General features: G+C 36.6%; 1 protein-coding gene across 1 annotated transcript in view; it reads left to right on the forward strand.

The window, feature by feature from the left end:
- NDFIP2 (Nedd4 family interacting protein 2) overlaps window positions 1-1,918 on the forward strand; it is a 45,358-nt gene extending 43,440 nt beyond the window's left edge. The window contains exon 10 of the mRNA XM_026868041.1: window positions 205-1,918. The gene's annotated coding sequence lies outside the window, so the exon portion shown is untranslated. The remainder of the gene's footprint in view (window positions 1-204) is intronic.
- Window positions 1,919-6,970: the final 5,052 nt, after the last annotated feature.

A 6,970-nucleotide genomic window follows, 5' to 3' on the forward strand; every position in this document is an offset into this window, starting at 1 on the left:
AATTAAAAAAAAATATTACCTCTACAGTTACCAAATATTCTTAGGTGTTCTTTGGAAATGATAACAAAATAACAGTAAGTTTATTCACTCCCCCCCCCCACTGCTGCTTTATTGCTTCTAGGTTTAACATCAGTTAGCAATGATACTTCTAGTGAATCACTGCAATGAACTGAGGTACAACTCTTTTCTTTTTTTAATCTCCAGACTGCATTGAACAGACATTCCTTTCCTATACCAGTGTGAAACTTCCAGCTGATCTGTAACTCTCCAAGTTAATAGGATAGAAGACTACTAAAACCAGAAGACAAATTAGTGAAGATACAACTTCAGAAATAAATGACAGGATGGTTTATGCTCAAATACCAGTTCTGGTCATTCTAGTAAATATTTATAATTGCTGCCTTTTTGTTTTAGCACATTTGTATATGTGCTTATTAAAAAGATAGTACTGAAGTAAGAACAAACCATCTGTTAGTATAGATTAGGCACAGTCAGATTAGGTTAATCTGCGCTTGTTGTATCTGAAAGATTTAAATGGACACTCGTTTCACAGCATGTATGTACCACTGACTTGTTGATCTGAACTTTGAGTACAGAGAAATGCATTAAATGATTCAGATTAACCAGTTCAGACAGCTTTTTATATAACTTCGATTCATCTAATGATTGTGTAGAACATTTTTAAGTTTACTAAACTCCAATGTTCCTTGTCACAAACTTGTATTTGCCAATATTTTATCAAATTCAAACCTTAAATTGATACTCCACTTTGAGTCCCCTGTAAATAATTCTGCAAAAATGACTGTTTGAATTGCTTCTTAGGAAATATGTCCAAATATATTTTGTAACAGCATATTCTCTAAATTTTGTTTAATCTTAGAGCTACATACATATTTTTTGTTAATTGGCTATTAAGGGTGTAGTTACTACTAGATGTAATTTTTGAGGTAAAGGCATTGAATTGTCTCATTCTAATTTTCCTCACGTGAATTATTATTAACTGGTTTGGGCTTGAGCCTGAAAATCATTATTCATATGCATGAGCCCATTAAAAGATAGAGTTTGTTCATGTTAGCAGGGATGGACAGCCTTACATCTTTAGTCCTTGGTTATGCAGTTGAATCCTCATAGGTGCACCTTTGTTCCTGAAACAGAGTACTGCATCTGTGTTCCCTGGATTTATAACACTGGCTCTGTTTAAGAAGTCTTGAGTTCAGTGTAAATATAACATCCACCCTGAGGGCTTCTAAAAAAAATTTCATATAGCTATCTTACAGTGCTTGTTTAGAATAAATACTTAGCCATTTCCTAGGAATAAACTAATTTAAATGTAAGGTAATTTTGGAAATAATCTATGAAGGAAAACAAAATCTTACTGTTAAAGCTCTGAAAGTAGAAAATGTGTGTTGTACCTCTCCCAGTATTCATGTAAGGTATACCATTACTTTCTTATAAATATCATCTCTATAAGGGGTACTGTCTACTCTTCATGCATGTGTGGTTTCCTTTAAAGTTTGTGAAATTTATGATTCTCCTTCGGTAGGAGAATACGTCTCTCAGTCCTTTGTACAACTGGAATCTCAGTTGCAAAAATACTTTGGTTGTTGGTTGCACCTTTGAGGAAAAAAAAAAACCAAACCACAAAACATAAAAACAAAAAACTTTCCTCCAGTTTTTGTTTTTATATTAGAATTTTGCCTTTTTATTACTAACATTAAAACCAGTGAGGATAATGTTGTTCTAAGCTAGTGCTGTATTCAGTTTTGTATCTATAATGAAAGTTTAAAATATGCATATGTAAACTGGTTACATTATTCATTTTCTTAATCTTTCAGAGATACTGAAAGTAACTAAAAACTTTAGGGACACCTCCACTTCCCAGCTTTTTATGGTAAGAATAAAGTTATGTTCAATATCCGATTGGGACTTCCTTCTAAATTTACTTGTTTGTTTGTGTTCTTTTGCATTAATTGTCCATATGAAAAAGAAGTGGATAATAAAACATTGCTTTGTTTTGCTAATGAAGACTTGCACTTTTTTTTTTTTTTGTATTTCACTTTGATAAATGCACACTGCAATATTTGTGTCAGCATGGAATTCTAGACAAATTACTGGGAAAAATAGGTACAAATCAATCCTCTCTTCTTTTCATCTCAATGTTTTATGGCAACAAACTGTAAGGACATTTCTTTTAATGGGTTAATACAACTGTGCAAAGCATACCATATTGATTCATTTTCTCTGTTTACCAATATCAACTAGTACTATTTTCCAACCAAATCAGTTTTCCCAAATTAAGTAGCAGTCTTCTGATTCAATTATTTCTGTTTGCTCCACTGCATTTTACAGAAAGTTTCATCCAGGTAGTTGGTTTTGTTGTGGGTTTTATTCTGGATTAGCTTGGAAAAATCCTCATTTGGACAGAAATAATATGTAGGGTTAAAAATGTACACGTTATCTAATCCTCTATAGTTGATGCAGCAGTTTGGTAGCCTGAAATCTCATCAGCAGGAGGAAGGGAATTGGGACACTGTTTTCAAAGACTCTGCAATCTATTCCAGATGTGTCAAATGCTGCATACTTTCCTTGCTATTTCCTGTGAGCTTGGTTAGGAGCAGCTGGCTCTGTGGTTTAGAGACACCTGGCCAGCTTTGCTTTGTGTCTTAGTCATGAGGGGAAGGGAGAGGGGAAGCTCCAGTATTGCAGTGAAGTTGACTGTAAACAGATTTTGTATGAATGCAGATAAAGCTTTGAAGTTTGGGGCAAAAACAGCTGGTGGAGAGAAGGTGGGGAGAGAAAATTCCATTTTATTTGAGCAACTGGCATGAATGTAATTTGTTTAGTTTTGTCATCTACTTTCACTGCTGTGGACACCACAGGAAGATGGACATCTTGAATGTGATTCAGGTAGCCTGTGACAATAATGCATTTCAGAAACGATCCATCACTCAGAGTTCCATTCCTCTCATGGAATGGAGGTTGTCTCCAAGCATTCAATTTGCTGACTCACCTAGAGTGTGGACACCATCCTTATCCTGCAATACCTTTTAACCTGGTTTCAACACCCTACTCTTTCTGGGTCTGCCTCACTCCCTTTGAATGATGATAACAGGTGAGGAAAAGTGGTTTTATTAATGTGCTGTCATAACATCAGAAAGCTTTTAATTTCTTTTCCACTTTTGAGAATGGTTTCTTGTAATACTCTGCATTAGTCCCTTCTGTGTGGTGGCTTGCTTTTGTTCACTTGAACAAAAAGTTCATCTTGTGAAATTGCTGTTGCTTCCTGGACTTTTAAAGAGAAGGTGAATAACTTCTGGTATGGAAATAAATAGCTCTCAATAGGGGGAAAAAATATTTTAATCATGCTAAAATGTGATTACCATGTGTGCATAGCTATGCAGAAACAGTAGAGTCCGGTGTATTGTTTGTCCTATGTATGTTGTTCTTTTCCACCATCCTAAGATCTTTACCTTTTTTCTTTATAATTCTGAGGATAGTTTTACCATCTGTGTCTTCTCTAGTTAACATATCCTTTCCACTTCCATGCTCCTTCTCCTTTCTCTGTACACTTGCTATGCACCTTGCAAGGACAGGCAGACAGCTGCCTTAATGCATGTTGGTTGTAGTCAATAAATAACACCTAGAAATTCTGGAAGTTTTTTTGGGTTTTGTTTTTTTTTTCTTTCTTCTGCAGTGGTGGCTTGTATTTTCATACATATTTTACAGGTAAGCCAATTCCTTAAAATCAGTGACTTTCAAACAACTGAAAAAGCTTAAAATATGTGACCGTCATCCACCTTCTATAAGCATTGTTTGTGCAAGTGGTATTAAAACAGTAGCAGAATTGGGTTTAGGTATATGTTCCTTTATCTCCTGAAGTGTCTGCATGATCAACTTGAAAGATTTCTCTGATACATAATTGCGTTCCCCCACCCACCAACCCTCCCTTCCGAAATGAAAGAAGTCAGCTTTCCTGGGTTTTTGCCTGTGGTATATTTTCTACTTGAGGAAACTTGCATGCAGTGAGACTTAAAGGTATTGCAAACAGCATTAGTTCTCCAGCTATTGTTCTTTTTGTTGTGTGTAAAACAGAAAGGTATATATTAAAAGAAGTTTAAAATGTTTTGACTCTCATACTGAGGGATGGTTACAGTTATCCCCACGTTTTTACATCTGTAGTCTTCACTCTTAATTTTTCTTGTGGTCAGACACTGTTTGTGGGAGTGTCATTAATGTAATATGAGATGTTGTTCATTGATTCTTCACTATATATGGCTCCACAGATGCCCATCCTTAATTTTCTAGGTTGTTATAATCCCATGACTTTTAAATGCCCAGTTTTACATGGGCATCAGACTGCTGATGCTGTGTTTATTAGTAAAATAACTATAAATCAAGCTTCACTTGCATGTGTTCATTAATTGAGTCTTCTTGTTTAATATGATTGCCATAGCGTTGCTGGTCAGTCCGCTGCTACTGTTGCTGTATGTAGTCGGTAAGAGCTCTCTCCTGGACTGAAGTCTCAGGTGTATTATTCCATTAGTAGAGAGGTGGGTGTTTGAGTGAAGTCTGTAAGTCTTACTGGTGGAATTATTACTGGTATAAAGCCAGTGCTAATGGTTGTATAATTGGTAACATTTGCACCTGTGGGACCATTGCTTAGCTCTTCCTCCAGTCTCTGACTTCTAACGAATGAATTAATTTGACAATGTCTCTTGCAACTTTCATGGAAAGTCTTAATGCAGATTTTTGTCTTAGAGGATGACAGGTTGTTTTTGATGCATCAGATTTACTTCTGTACCTGTCACAACAAAGAACCTACCAGTTCACTCCTCCGTATACACAGAACAATGGAAATCATTCTTACAGACTAAATTGATGACTACTACTACTACTACCTGAAATGTGAATCAGATCCCACTAAAAGCTCTTACTTTGGGAATAGTCTGATGCTGTGGTTAAGCAAACCCAGGAATTTCTATTATAAATAATTATCACTAGTCAGTTGTAGTGTTACTCCTCTTTGGATTCTCAAGTGCTGCTGTTTTTTCCCTGAGGAATCAAAAAGTTTTGCTGTTTTGTAGGAAATTCGCAACCCTTATTCCAGTTCTGCTGGTGTATATCATAACATAGACAGGTGTTAAATGCAAGAAACACTGACAGTGTAATCCTGTGGTTAAAAAAGTTTAAGTGTATGAATTCAGGAAACTTAATGTTGCTGAATTCTGACTGAAAGCTGATGTGACATGTTGGACTTGGCAGGTTACTTATGGCTTGACTCAGGTCTCCGCTCGATTCTTCCTTCATAAGGATGGTGATTGCTGCTACATGGCGTGATCTGGATATGTCACGGCTTCAAGCTGAGATTGCTGTGTATTAAGCAGAGATTTGCTGTGAAGGGAGCAAGAGAAGGCATGAGGGGTGCTTGGACCTTTAACTCTGGGTTTTCAACAGCTGATGTAGCAGGTGTTTCTGGTGAGGTGATGGGAGCACATCTGAGTGCAGTCCTTATCCCCTTCCTCCCGGGTTGACCAGCCACTTTGTGTACATACATATTCTGTGAAAAGGGGCCCATACGTTTTTCTTTTCTTCCTGGAGACAACTGAATAGCAAACTCTCCTCCAATTGAGCAGGTCCTAGCTACCTGTCCTCAAAGGTGTTTGGCCAGCAGTTGTTAGCCTAGCTGGCCCCATGAGAAATGCCTCTGGGTATTTCCCTGCCTTGTCAGCAGGAATGTGATCTGCAGCCCTGTGTTTGAATATACAATCTGTATGGCATATGCAGCCTCCCCAATTCTTGTGACACTGAGGTTTACAGTAATGAAATCACTGTTGTCAACTTTATATTTTGTCACAAATCTCCTGATGCTGGGCACCTTTCTTACCGTTTCACTTAGTGTGGCAGCTACATGAGATTCAGTTTAGGGTGGAAAAAGGTATGTTCCTTCCAAGCATATTTTTTAAAATCTCTTTGATGGATGCCATGCATTAATGAACACTTGCTCCTGATCTTGGGTGGACCTCTCTACCCAGTACAAAGGGGTCACTAAGATCTGTGACTGGCTTCTTAGGAATTAGCATTTTACTCATAAAATTTGCACTTTTTAAGAGAAACTGCTGCTTATTAGAAATGTTATTTACCCAGTAAAGGCAACAGCTGTAGAAGGAACATAGCCCAGAACAGTTAATAGTTCTTACTAATAGTGTCTAATATAATATATATTTTGGTGGATGAAAAATTTCAAGTACTGTATTAAATTTTTCATGTTGGAGTGGTTTTTTACTTCCAACTTTAATTTTTACATTTAATTTGTAAGGAGGTTTGTTTTTTTTCCCTGGCATATGTAGGCAGCTAAAGGGTGAATGTTGCAGTTCTCAAAGACTGAGTCACTTAATTTTTTTGTTCTTAGAGGATTGTTCTCTGAACTGTGAATGTGAAAATTACTTAAGGAGGTTTTAAGAGCATTGAGTTATAAAGAATTTCAGAATCAAATTGATCAAGAAGTCATACTCAAGAAATAAAACAAAGCGAAAGCATGCCCCCCACCTCTGCTCAAAAAAAATTATGTCTTTTGGCTTTTCAACTGTCATCATGGCCAGCTGTGCAAAAGTAACTTTAGTTCTGCAGTCTTGCCTTGCAAATCATCAGCATTAAGAAAAACTGAGCAGAAGAAACTGTCCTTCCAGTTATGCTCTTAAAATTGAATTTGTATTTAGAGTCTTCCCACATTTAGCATGCATACAATCTATGATATAAAAATTGCCTCCAAAGAAAGTTCATTAGTTTGTAGGGCAGGAACAGTATCTGTCCTATGATAATAAGTAATGAAGTTTTGTGCACTTGCCATTTTTTGAGAAACTTCTTTGGTAAGGTATTTGGGTTTTCTTTTTACCTCAATGATCAGACTTCAATGGGATGTTGTGAAGTGAGTACAGTTCTTAAGACTGGCTTCATATGTTAACTCTGACAA

The sequence above is a fragment of the Athene cunicularia genome (assembly GCF_003259725.1).
Source record: "Athene cunicularia isolate RWA chromosome 1 unlocalized genomic scaffold, athCun1 chr1_part1, whole genome shotgun sequence".
Lineage (NCBI taxonomy): Eukaryota > Metazoa > Chordata > Aves > Strigiformes > Strigidae > Athene > Athene cunicularia.